The sequence below is a fragment of the Pteropus medius genome, unplaced genomic scaffold, assembly GCF_902729225.1.
Source record: "Pteropus medius unplaced genomic scaffold, Ma_sr-lr_union100, whole genome shotgun sequence".
Lineage (NCBI taxonomy): Eukaryota > Metazoa > Chordata > Mammalia > Chiroptera > Pteropodidae > Pteropus > Pteropus medius.
The window spans coordinates 23,158,569-23,172,549 of record NW_024342467.1 but is presented as its reverse complement, the minus strand read 5'-3'; the positions used below and the strand labels follow the sequence as shown (position 1 = coordinate 23,172,549).

The window sequence follows — 13,981 nt, the reverse complement described above, 5'->3', positions numbered from 1 at the left end:
GACATATCATGCTTGCTTAGAGCTTTGCAGATAAACATGGAAGCCTTTGAGAGAGAAAACAATATTTCGAATCCCCAGGTTACGACTCAGGAAATAATTTTCACGTTGGATCATAGTAATGTGAATTCACCCTGCTGAATTGTAAACACGTAGAAAGAAGAGTCGTTTGGGGTTTCATCAGTCTAATCTTTTTAACTAGAAATATGAGGGAAAGCTCTACCTTTGACGAAGTTCAGATGGCAACTTCCGACTGGCTTCATTTCTGCCAGTGTAATATGTTGCTTCTGGTAAGTTTTTTCTAAAGCTAGCGTTCTTTTAGTTTTCTATGCTAAGGGCAAAGTATGCAAGTAAGAAAATGAGAGATTAGCAGGTAATTGTGACTAAAAAGAAATTCAAAGATTAGAAAATATTTAAGATGATTGTTCTTGCATTCCTTTGAGAAGATCGATGATTGCTCTGGGAATGTGACACTTTTCCAATTTGTGTAACATTTCTGTTGAAATAGTCATTCTTGAATTCATTCCAGATAGAGCAGTAATAGAACTATAAGAATTTTTTAAAAAATGTTTTTGCTTTCAGGTAGTAGAATGATTTATAATATAAATCTGGTAGGATTAGTTAAGTGCCATACTATCCTTAATAATGATGCTAAATAAAATTTTTCTTTAATCAATATTTATTGATTCTTCTGGCATGTTTAGTACACTCTGCCAGGCAGAGCCCGTGGAAGACACAAGGGGTTAGACCTAAAAGTATTTAAAACTGCTAGGTGAGAAGAAGATTAAAAAATGAAGGAGAACTAAGCAATAAAGGTCAAGAAGAGTAGGAAAAAAATGTGTCAGAGTATCATGCTCATTGCCAGGGTCAGATATCAACGGAAATGCCAGACATTTGGGGAGGAGGGGAGCCCCATTGTGGGCTGTGGTAAAATCATATTTGAACCAATGCGATGATTTTAAAAACCACATGGCTTTGTAGAACAAATTGTTTTTTCCTTCCGTCATGTAACCCCAAACGCCGCTGATTTGGTTGCAAGGAATCAATACGCTGAACCGCCTTGGGGCCCAGAGCTTTCCGTGGCTGCTGCTCCAGACGAGTCTAGGCAAGCGCGGGCCGTCAGCTCCATCCTCCTGCCTCGGAAGCTTGGGGGCCTGCTGGGAGGTGCGGTCTTGGTTTGCCATCTTTCCCGTCCCTCTCCTCTGCCTCTGTGACTGTTCCTAGTCAGTAGCTCCTTTTGCAGAAGGCCTCTTCTCTTTCCGACCAAGGAGTCAGGAGCCCTCAACTTGTGCTCGGACACCCGCCCACGCATGTGCCGTCGTCACTGAGCATCCGCCACCAGCATCAGTGATAGCGCCTCGGTTCAGGGTGCCTGAAGGAATGACTGTGGACTGGGCGGCGTAAGGGACAGGCGTTTACTTCTCAGTTCTGGAGGCTGGAGGGCCGAGATCAGGGTGCCGGCACGGTGGGCTTTTTGGCGAGGGCCCCTTTCCTGGTTTTGGGGGGCTGTCTTCTTGCTGTGCCCTCACGTGGCAGAAGGGGAGCTCGCTCTCTTCTCTTGTTATTAGGGCACTGATCCTAGTTATGAGACCGGCAGGTATCTATCCCCATTTTACAGATAAAGAAACAGACTTGAGAAGTGGAGCCATTTTCTCTGTCTTCCAACAAGAGGTAGAATGAGACTGAAATAAGCTATTCTTACTGTACGTGGACTCTCCCCTCCCCGCTTTAACAAGGACACTGCTCATCCCTCACGGAGCCACAAGCCCCTGAAGGCAAGAATTGTCTTCCATTAATAGTCATTAATGAGAAGACCAGCAACAGAGTGACTGTCACGACTGTATTTAGCCTGCGCAGCCAGAGAGAGCGCATTCTTCTCGAAAGAAAAGCGTTGAGCCACCATGCACCCGATGACACAGGTTTATGGGTTTACCGGCACTCACCTCAGGCCTGGGGTGCTCATCCTAGCCCGTCAGTGTTATTTGGGGCACTCAGACTGCATTGTAAATGTGAGGAGCTAGCGGTAGAAGTCGAGGTACCCTAATGGTACATTCATTAACATTCATCTGTTGTTTTTAGTGTTTCACTTGGGTATTTTCCTGTTCACTCCTTAAAGAAGTGAGTCCCTGGTGAACTACTATGAGTGCGTGTGTGTGTATGTGGGGGGATCCTGCTCCTATCAGAAGATCCTCTGAATCCAGGAAGGGCCTCGGGACCATTCATTAATGCAGCCAGAGTGTGAACACCCAGGAGGCTTGGTGCCCTGGGGGCCTGTGGGGGAGTTGGGGCCTGCAGGGGGTGAGACGGACACCACCTCCATCTCCTCCATCTCTCGAGAGGTGAGTCTCCCTCCCGCCCATGGGAGAGGCTGAAAGTTTCTATCCCGGAAGGCATGTTTTTCTAGGTTGCCTTGTAGGCTCATCCTGGCTTAAGGGGGAAGTAATAGTTATAAGAAGAGCTGACATGTATCTGTAATGTGTCCGGAACTGGGCCACGCACTTTATGGGAGCTACTTAAATTTTCGTTCATAATCTGTGGGGTAGGTATTATTACCTCGATCTCATAGATGAGGAAGCCGGGGCTGAATAACTCGCCCTGGGAGGGATGGAGCTGGAATTCGTACCGGAAGCCAGTGCTTCCTAATCCCTGTGCAGACCCTTCTTCCTGTGCGACCCAAAGTGACCTAGGGAGATGCAACCGACGAGGGAGACGAGACACTGGTCCCTGTGCGCAGGTGCAGACGCCCGGGGGCCGCGTCGGGCCGGAGCCCCGAGCCCGCTCGGGTTTGAACCGGTGATGCTGCGCGGTGGCCCGAGCGGACCGGAGCACGCGTACTGAGCGCGGGAGTGGCCACCCGGGCGGCCACCGGCCCGGCCACCCGGGCGTGCAGTCCCCGTGGGCCCCCGAGGGAGCACGCGGAGTGCGGCGGCCCGTGCAGTCGCCCTGGAGGCGGCTGGGTCTTTCACCAGAAAGGCGAGCAGCTCAGCTCAGCTCAGCTCAGCTCCGGCCATAGGTGTCCGCGCCGGTTTCCATGGCGGCGACGGGGCTCGGGGTCCGCGTCCCTGGGGAATTGCAGGCAGCGGCCTTGGCGGGCGGGTCGCGTCCGTGCCTCGTCCCTGGGAGTCCCCTGTCCCTGTGCGTGCTGCAGGCCAGTCAGAGCTGTCGGTTCTGGAAGGGCCCGCGGTGACCGGTCCCTGCCTGTGCCCTGCAGGCGACGCGGCTTCACAGCGGGCTGCCTGCCCTCCCCGTAGCTACCGCGGCGTCGTTGACGCGTCTTTCTCGTTAGCCCGCTGGTTATCATCCAGCGGGGGTGGGAGCTGACTTCATTTTCTCCCAGTCTGTTTTGTCCCTTTAAGGCTTGGCCGAAGTCAGGCCTCCTCTGGCAAACGCGCCCTGCTGCTTCGTGCCCACATCCCTCCGTCCTGCCTGACCCCGAGTCCTTTCCTGGCTCTGCTAACCCGTCAGGAATGCGCTCGGTCTCCATGGCCCTGCCGGCTGGCCCCTCACTCGGCATTAGGGTGTCGGTGTGTTTTGTTTGGTGTCATGGCCATATCCAGTCTGATTCTACGACTAGGAATGTTCTCTCTGTTTTGTTTAAGGCACATGATTATTTTTCCTGGTTATAACGTTATAATGTTCATTGCGTAACAGTTTATAAAGAGATAAGAAAGGATGGCTATGAACTCGCCCATGAGCTCACCAGCCGGCGATAACCAGAGTTAACATTTCGGGCCATTCGCTTGTAGTCTCAGGTGTGAGAGTCAGTGTGTTCGTTCTGTCCTTGGGCAGAGCTCCATTCTGGACCTTCTCCCGTGGGAATGCCATGGCACTCCCGAATTCTTTGCTCCTCGGGCAGAAGCCACGATTTGGATGCCTGGTGTCACACCACATGGTGATGGCAGTGGCTCCTCCAATATCACCATCAGTGTGTGTTTCGTCTTAGAATAGCTTGTACAGTACCTTGAGGGCAAAAAAGTATTACGGTGCAGAAGCACCATGGAGATGCATTGGCTTCGCGGTGGATCTTGGAAGTCACGTAGTGCAGTGGCTCCCAGTCCAGCTGTGCACGTGAGCAGCCGGAGAGCTCAGAAAGCTGCCACCACCCTAGGCCGACTGAAGCAGAGCTTTAAGGCCATTATTACCTCGGCACGGTGGGCTTTTTGGTGAGGGCCCCCTTCCTGGTTTTGGGGGGCTGTCTGGGGGGTCATGGCCCTGGGGGGTTTCTGCAGTCCGCCCGGCACCATTCACTGGACGAGAGTGCGAGGTCAGGTCACCGACGTGTTCATCAAATATCTGCTGAGAGCTTACTGGGAGCCCAGCGCCCTGCTGGCCGTTGGGAATCCAGTGCTGGCTGGGGCGCACACGGTGTCTCCCCTCAGTGAGTTTATGTTTTATTAAGAAGGGCAGCAAAATACCAAGTAAACAAAATGTAATCACTGAAATCACGGCCCACCCTAACAGCCTCATTTTACCTTAATCACTTCTGAAATACTGCGGGTTAGGGCTTCAACATGTGGATTTTTTTTTTTGGCGAGAGACAATTCAGCCCACAAGAGCTGCTTGTCACAATTGACAGAATCCTTCATTTGTCGTCAGATCTTGTGTACCAAGACAAGGCACCTGTTCCTCACCTTCTTTGGGGACCAAGTGGAGAATCTGTATTACTTTTTGGATTGAAATAACCCTAAACAAGAGAGGAACTGGCTTAGCATCCCCACAGCCTCTAATACAAATGGAGAGGTGGCTGGTGGTGTGGAGCTGGCTTGTGACATTTTGCTCCGTTGGCTGAGACCTTTTGCAGTCTCAAAACCTTTCCTTTCCAGAGGGATGTTCGTCCGCCGAGGTTCTTTGTTGCAGATAATAGCATCCACCCTGGTTTAAGTGAGATTTATCCTGGGGTATTAGCTGGCTTACAGACTACGGATGCAGGAAACATGCTTGAGGCTGAATTTCCACGAACATTTCCTAGAATTACCGCAGGGGACCAGTCTGACAAGAAAACTGCTACGGCCTCCAAATCCAGGAGCACATTGCCTCGTGTGATCCCCAAAGCTGCTGCCGCCTCTAGCACCCCACAGCTCTGCCGTCATGCTTGCCAGCTGAATGGATGGCCTGGCCTTGGCTGTTTTCCTCACGGAGTGCACTCCCAAGTCAGAACTCACATCTGCGTGATCGAACCTGCTCTCGCGGCTGGACTCGGGCTGCAAGGAAGGAGTCACCATACAAGGCACTGGCAGACGGCCCCTCTGCCTTACAACGAAGACATGAAGGAAGATTCGGGGTGCCCCTAAATGTCACAGGACAGAGGTCCTCAACAATCCTCTTTTCCAAGATGGGCTCACATTTTACATCTCCCAACTCTGCCCTGGTGAAATGATAAAACCTAAGTTGGGTCTGTATTCATTGTCTGTTGTAGCTTTGAGAAGGTGCACATGAGGTACAAAGGGCTTGAACGCAGACATGCAGGACGGAGAAGTCTGCGGGTCCTGTCAGTAAGTGCTTTCATGTCACGCAAAGGTTAGGTAAGGCGGAAGGGCGATAGAGGCGGGGATGGAAAGGCTGGTGTGTAGCCAGGGCCTCTGCAGAAACGTACCCAGGCCTGGGTACACACGTGGTGTCGGGGCAGTGAGAGCTATTGCACTATCAGGAAAACAGCACAAATCATCGAATATGTTCGCCTATTTAGGCGTGCCTTTGCGATTCGGATCGTTTGTCATCGGCCCTCAGCTCACGGTATCCCTGTTTTTGGTGCTGGAGCTCTATAGCAGAGATAAGGATATATCAGCACATCTCGGTGGTCTTTACAATATGTTGACCAAGAGGTACTCTGTAAAGCACTTGCTAAGATCCACACGCAGCAACTGGCTTCCTCTGGAATAAAACATGCTATTTAAGAAGTTAGTGGTGTTTTTATCGGAGACAGACCCGCCTCTTCAGAATGCCCTGTGACTGTTTCTAGTGCCTCTTCCCACCTACAGGACTTCCCTTCTGTCCTCTGTCGAAACTTACTTCGCTTTACACCAAGCGAGTTTCATGCTCAGAGGAATAGGAATTCATCCTGCTGTTCTGTCGACTCACGTAGTCTGACATTTTTAAAAATATGAAGTTGGTGGGTGGCGAGATAGTGGTCATATTATCAATATTATTATTAGGATAGAATGTAAGTTAGGAGTGTCCTATACGAGTGAATATTTACTAGCCCACTGAACGAATAAACGAATGAATAAGTGAATGAATGAAAAAAGTTGCGCTTTGGGGTAAATCTGGGTCCGAGTTCCTGTCCTGTATTGTCATGACCTCGCAGCCACAGCGCCACATCTTTGCACTCTGTACTTTTACTTACTACACAGGTCTGTTTTTAGGATTAAATAAGAATGTATGTCAGAAAGAAATATGAGATGATGCTGGTCTGGCTTCCCCGTAAGCACTCAATAAACATTGCCATCACCATCACCATTTATTCCCTTCTGGAACATTCCCAGGGAAGAAAGACTAACATAAAAAAGATCCTGGAAAGTTCTCCAGCAAAGGACTCCTGACATTTTGTCACCATGCACACCCTGGTGTGTGTGTGTGGTGGGAGGTGGTGGGGCACTATCGACACCTTCCCAGAACATTGTTCCACAAAATAAATTCAGGAAAGGCTACTATGAGTCAGGGTTATATTTATAATTCTTTTTAAAAGAAAACTTTGTTGTACTTATTTTTAAGACATCTTAAGTGGCCAGGGAGAGCTTATGAAGAATCTGCTGCATGCGCTGCCTCTGGCTTGGTATCAGCAGCGGACCGGACAGTGAGAGGCAGGTGACAGGAAGACCAGTGTTTAGCAGGCCCAGGGCTCCACTTCCTCGAAGGAAGGCCTTGTTTGCTCCTTACCCGCCGGACGTCTGTCCTGAGTGGCCTTACAAACCACAACCCGGCAAGGCGGCACGCTCTTCCAGGGGGCTTCTCGTTCCCTTTGTTTCCATGACTGTCTCTGCGGTTTAATTCTGCATCTGCCTGGTCGTGTGACCCACCCCTCTGTCCTCAAGGGCACTGGGTAGGTCAGCACAGACAGGACGCAGCTGTTCTCCGGATGGTGCTTGGGGTCCCTTCTACCTGTGAGGCCGGGGCCTCGAGGCCGTCCAAGGTCCCTTCTACCTGTGAGGCTGGGGCCTTGAGGCCGTCCAAGGTCCCTTCTACCTGTGAGGCTGGGGCCTCGAGGCCATCCGAGGTAGGAGTGAGGGGTTCTTAACAGTTATCTCAAATACATCTTAACCTCATGGATTCTTAAGATAATTTTATATTAAGCCAAAAAAAAAAAAAAATGGTCGCTTTAGTTCACCATCCCTGTTAGACCCAGCAGAGAGATGTCTCGGGGCGGACTGGCCGGCCCTTTGGGGCTGTGCACCTTGAATTCTCTTTGGCTCTATCATGAGATGGTGAAGTTGTTGTGTTCTCTTCTTGCCGTTAGGAGCAAACGAACACATAGGGCGAGGACTGTCATCGTGCCGTGATCTGACAGATGGAGGAGGAGGGTCCTAAGTTCCTAAGTCACCGAAGCGAAAACATTCCGAAATGCCACAGTGTGATTTTATGAATGCGAAGTTGTTACATGCGTTTGAGAATATTACTGTGATTTCAGTGGCCTCTGAGTGTCCCGAGTCGTTGAAACAGGGTCGTCCTCCTGAATCTTCCGAAGTTTACGCCAGATCCGACACGGAAGCCCCTGGGGTCCGCCGGCTGGAGCCTCGTCTCTCACCCAGACGCCGTTTCCTGTCACCGAGGAGCTTTCCCTCCTCTGAACTGTCGCTCGCTGCCTTTGGGTCGCAGCCTCCGGGACGGCGTGGTCCTCGGAGACGTGGGCAGAGGAGGGAGCCCTCGACCTTTGCCGGTTCACCCGCAGAACCCACGCCCAGACTCGGCTTCTCTTCCTTTCCTCCTCCCTCCCTTCTGTCTGGCTCAATGCATTGTCTCCTGGCCCACAATCCGTCTGTGTCCCCTCCACGGCAGCAGACAGACCTGTGATCAGGGCTACTGCCTGGCTCAAGCTCCGAGCATGGGCTGCTTGAGGCCAAGGGCGTCCGTGTTTAATGTGTTCGCGACGGGGGTAATAAGACGGGAGCAGGTGACAAATGTAGTTTGTGGAAGCCCCACTGAGGACAGCAAGCCTTTGCAAGGGCCGAAAGGACATAGCTGAGGGTGATCGCGCAGGGCGGCTTCGGCGGAAGGTCACAGAGGACACCGAGTGTGGATTATGCCGGGTAATTCACATCAGGGAAATAACTTAGGCATATTACATCACGTCATCGCTTCATATCGCTCTGGGGACCTCTGTGGAATAGAGCCGGTGACTTGCTATTCCTTATAACGGAGGTTTGAATGGTTTATAAAAAAAAACAATGACCTGGACCACATATTACGAAAATATGTTTACCATGGTAGAGATGAAGACAGAGGAGTAAAAGGGGGGGCGGAGTGGAGAAGAAGCCAAGATGAGGTGTTGGCGGTGCTGCCGAAGTGTCTTCTCCCCCAAAACCACCCAGACATTTTCCAAACGTCTCTACTTTACACAACGAATTCAGGATTTTCTGAATTAGTGTAACTCCGCGGGTGAAATATTTGGGTCTGTACTCCCAAAATGTGTATTTTTACTTACAAATTATGTACATGTACTATATGTATACTCTTATTAAGCATAATATAAAGCAATCACAAAAACATTTTTCGTAGCACCAGATAAAGGTAACATGAACTTTATCATTTAATTTTCATTAGTACTGTGAAACCTTTTAATCATATAATGTAACCATGTAATTTTAGAGCGATGTGATTAAATACGTTTCATTATTTTTAACAGCTTCTTTTTGATAGCAGGCATTTGAAGGTTTGTTTCTAAGTGCTTTATTACCTTTTGCCTCATTGTTTTATTATAATTTATGTACAATAAACTGTACCCATTTTATTTTTTTTAAGGTGAGACAACCTTTGGTTGACCTCACAAATAGCAAGGACCTTGTCAGCCTACAATTCCTTATTTTTCATTTTTTATGCCTACAGCACCTGGTCTTCCTAGGTGGTCTCCCATCCAAGTACTAACCAGGCCCGACCCTGCTTAGCTTCTGAGATCGGATGGGATCTGGCTTGTTCAGGGTGTCATGGCCGTAAACAAACCATACCCATTTTGAAGCATGCAGTTTGATGGGTTTTGAATCAAGTAGTTTATTTTCATATTTGGTTTTAATCGCTGATTTTAATATAAAAGATGTAGGTTGGACATAATTATTAATGATAATGTGTATAACATTTCTATTTCAAATGGTTTCCTTGATTATTTCAGACTTACGTTGTATCATTTGTGCCCTGTTGTTTTCAGATCTGATCAGATCTTCAGTTTTTACCTATATCATTGCTGATTAATGTAAATCCACGGAAATGTCCATTTTCCCATCTTTGGTCTGCGCTTGCTCCCGTTGCTGGCGCTGTCCCAACCCCTGTGTTCTTCGCAGGACGCCTTTCTAGCCGTTTGCGCGCTCGGTAAACGCGCTTGGTTGAACCAGTGCAAGTCGTTAGCTGGGCGCAGGCGCACCGCAGCCTTTCACTGTGCGGGGAGCGCGGGGTGAAGACGAGGGCGGGCTCCCCCTTTTCTCTGGCGGCCACGGTTCCATTACCTGGGATTTCGGGGAGAGTTCATACAATAGACATTAGGAGAGCTTAATTTATGTCTAAGGCGCTGAAATGATATATATGCACAGGCAAATCCCAGTATGAACTCCCTGCGGCCGTGGTCCTGACTCAGGGTTGTCAATGTGTTGTTCAAAAAGAGAGCCACGTGACCTTTTGTCCTCCCCAAATAACTTCTTACAGAGAGGCCAGTTACATGAAAGTAAGCCGAGATGGTCTTCTTGAAGCTGAACTCTTCTCTGACCCCACCTGCTCCGCGCCCCCTCCCCCGACAAGCCACCAGGACACAGTGCGAGTCCGAGTGGGGAAGGAGAGAGCGTCCTCCATCCTCACGTCAGGTCTCACTGGGCTGCTCCTTCGCCGCTCTCCGGTTTTACCTGCGGGCACAGGTTCTCTTCAGCGGCCACACTGCCCTCCTGCCGTCTGTTCAGGAGGAGCTGAGAGCCAGTCCCGGCTCCGTCTCCCGCAGTCCGTGGAGATGCACAGAACACGTCTGGGCTCCTGGGCCTCCTCCCGGCCCGATCTCACTCTCACCTGATTTTCCTTGTCTTCCTATTTCTTTAATTTATATCTTCTTTTGATATCGAACAGGTTAAATTTCCTTTAACTTCCCATAATATTGAGCTTAAATTACTTCAGTCTCTTTTGGAATGAGTACAAGGGTGCGGATATCATTTATTTTATTGCTGCTCAAAAATTAACCAGATTTTTGGAAGAAAAGTTCTAAATAAATGTAAAAGAAGTGAATTCAAAATGTGGTGAATGACTCATGCTCAGTTCAGAGGAGCTGGGAGCAGATGCAGGTAAATCTAATGTTACACGAAGAATCATTTTTCTCCCCACAAGCACTGGAAAATACATAGTTGGCATTTCATTATTTTGTAGATTTTTTTTTGTCAGTAATTTGAAGGTCAGAGTTTAGAAAAGAACGTCCAGGCCCTCTGGTCCCAAGTCGGAAGTCAGTTAACATAGTCGTGACTTCTGTGTTGTTTTTGGCCACACAGCCAGGGTTTTAGTACTGAGTTTACTGGGGAGAAAAGAGCTGCTTTTCTTTGGAAATGGGACCCGTCGTGGTGGGCACACGTGGCGACTTGCCGAGGGCCTCGTCCCTTTAGAAGTGGAGAGCGGTGTGAAGTTCCTGTCGCCCAGGGCAGTCTCCAGCCTCAGGCTGAGTGAGGCCTCTGTGACCAGCTCAGAAGTCAGGGTGCTCATTTTATGACCCTCCCCATGAGGTCGTTCACCGGTCCCTGTCCTTGTTTTCCTGGGAGGAGAACCTTCTAGAAGCGCCTGGAGCCTTCACACGGAGGGAGCTGAGAAGCTGGGAGGGTGGCCCCTGGGCACTCCTCTCCAGCACCCGCACCCCTCGTCAGTGGCGATGTGTACTTCTGTACTCGTCACCCGGGGAGCGGGTCGGATTCTGGCCCAGGGGTTGTTGCAGGGGCCGGTGACAATGAGGTTCGCGATGATGCCTTCCCCTTGGACCTCTCTCCCGCGGGTTCTGAGAGACACAGCCGGTTCTGCACGGTCTCGCGAGTCCATGCATGCCGCTGAGTGGGAAAGCAAGCGAAATCAACTCGAAATAAATCCTCATAATTTATAGCATAAGTTCCGTATTGCCCGGTGTTAGGAAGGAGCCCTCTTCTTCACGATCATGATGTTCGCCAGGCTCATTAAGCTGAGGGAGCCGGTCGCGTTAGCGGTGCTTTCCTCCATGATGCGGGGCAGAGTTACTTCGTAGACTTTTGGGAACTAGGCATTGGTGTGGGGAGGCGATGAGCGGAACGACTTTTTTCTTGTGGAAAAACCCTTTTAAAGATATTCGCGTGCATTCAGTCATGCAGACGAGACGAGGGCTGCTCCTGTTTGTGCTGAGTTTCGTGGTGTGGTCTGCAGCAGAGAATTCTCACTGTGGCTCTAAGCATGTCCTTCCCTTGAACTTCAAGCCCTTGAACTGGATCCGAGGAGGAGGATATAAATAGCACCCTGGGGTCTTGCATGTGGCCAAAAATTGTCCTATAATTAGTAAGGCTTATGGTCTGCCATTGCCTTTCTAGAATGATGGCGGGTCAGTGAGAATCAGTACTTTTATTAGCTCTAGGCTTTGAATGGTTAAGAGAATAGAGTTGCATTATATGAGTCCTTTGAAATAACAGTAATTGAAATAAATAAACACTGGGTATGGGAACCGTAGCATTTAACTGGCTTTTTAACTCTTTTATGGGAAAAGCAGAACAAGAAATTGGACTCGTATGGGTGTGTTCTGTCAATTGATTCTAAAACAACTTTACATGTGGTATAAATTATGCGGATTTCACTGGGCCTGTGTTTGTAAAACTGTAAAATGAGAATGTTAAGAGGAAGAATTAAGAGCTTAATAATAGTGGAGGGGAGGATGAAATCAAGGGAAACGGTGGGCGTGCATGAGGAAAGGTACAAAGCTTTTTGTGTAGTAGTTTGGGGCTGGTATTAGGGCATCAGGACAGGATGTGGAGATACAGATGTTAAATGGTGTGTAGGAAGTAGGTCTGAGCCAACACAGGCCTGGTGATCCATCACTGAAATAACATAGCCTTAGAATGGATCAAAGAAATCCAGCATGGGAATTTGCCCGAAACACGGAGAGGAAGGGCAAAGAAAGGCATTTCAGTGGAAGTGCAGCATCTACTGAATGCCACATTCCTGGTACTGACAGACCTTTCTTTAAGAGGGGTATAGGGATTTGGATATTAAAATGTGGCTTAAAAAAAAAATATATATATATATAAAAAAAACTAATTTTGTTTCTTTATATGCATATATGTAAAATTATTGATCTAAAATAGACCTATAAATATCTAGTTAGACTTTTCTTTTAGGTTTTAATTAAAAAGAAATCTTTTAGGAAATAAATTGGAGTCATCTTGGGAAGACTTGAGAGTGTTTTCGTTTTCCTTTTAAAAAATGCCTGACTCTTTCATAGCTATATCAGATCGTCTCACATAATGTACTGTCATTTGAGCAAGCTCCTCTCAAGTTTTTATTGAGAAAATTTTGGCAGCCAGGTGCAAATTAAATTTTTTTTATTCTAAAATTTTTCTTTCTCTGATCTCTTTCTGACTTATTAATGGTTTCTCTAAAACCGATTGCGGTCGTTTTTAGATATCTTACTTCAGAAATTAACATCCAAAGGTGTCGAGCCTACATGTTCTCCTAACTCCTTCGTCACTCGCCCAGGCTCTTCTCCTCAGTGCAAGGGGTCATTTAAAAGGAATCTGCGATTTACGGTCATGGAAAATTCTCTGTCTGAAAAGTGAGCTAATGTGTGTGCAGTGACTGCAGGGCCTTTGTCATCTGGTGCCACCAACTTTCCCTCCGTCATCAGGAAATCCTGCTGCCGAAATGTCATACCTCACCCTCCGAGAGTTTTCAGCCTTCCACCCCAAAGCCCTGAGGAGTCCCAACTCGTTTACGCAGCCTCGTGTTACAGCTCCCACCGACCTGATTTTGCTATTCCATTGCTCTACCTTCTTAGGCTTTAAAGATGACACTTTATTTGTTCTTGGTCCACTAATTTCTTCTATGTGGGAGCATCGTGCTGTGTAATACAATAGTATGTGTACCTACTACTGTCTTTTTTTTTTTTTATGTGGGCAGCAGCCATATTTTACTCTTAGAATTATATACCTAAGAGGCCATCGCAAAGCCACAAAAGATTGACACAATTTGCCAATTCATCTAATGCCATAATCAGAAATTATTAATTGTGAAATCAGAACGAAACAGAAACAGCCATAGATGTTCTAGCTTCAGAATTTGGATTCTAGTAAAACCTGGCAATCTCAGTTTGTCCTGACAGTGTGAAATCTTACGTAGACTTTGAAATCAGTGGAAACTCAGGGCTGAGCTGGCAGTTTCCCTGTTGGAAACCGAATGATGAAAGCGGGGGTGTGCACTGGAAGCCAGAGCCCCCCCATACCTTCCTGACTCCCCAGGGAATCCCAGCGTTTGGCTTTTGTTTAAAAAAGGATCATCGGGACACTGTTCTTAGTCGTTCGTCTCAGTGGCCGCCTGGCATTTTCTGCGTGAACACCCTGTCGACAATGGGGGAGACCACCTGGCCTTTCCAAAGTGTCCCCCCTGGGCCACTGCACTGCTGTGGGGCCTGTGTGGATTACACGGGGCACCGAAAAGGCCCTGGGCAAAGAGGCACCAAGTTCAGGTTCATTCTCATTAACGTACAGTTCACTGTCAAGTCCAGGAATAAAGCCAGCAACCTTAGCACTGTATGGTAACAGAACCAGCCACAGCTCACCTTTCTCCCAGTTGGAGGAGGCCTCCCTTA

General features: G+C 48.5%; 1 protein-coding gene and 1 non-coding gene across 7 annotated transcripts in view; one reads left to right on the top strand and one right to left on the bottom strand.

The window, feature by feature from the left end:
• The window catches only part of DOCK4 (dedicator of cytokinesis 4), a 352,254-nt gene that overhangs the window by 107,552 nt on the left and 230,721 nt on the right, over positions 1-13,981 (top strand). The window lies entirely within an intron of this gene.
• Positions 9,028-9,146, bottom strand: LOC120602585 (5S ribosomal RNA). The gene has a single exon (XR_005652797.1). It is a non-coding gene; the product is annotated as a 5S ribosomal RNA (ribosomal RNA).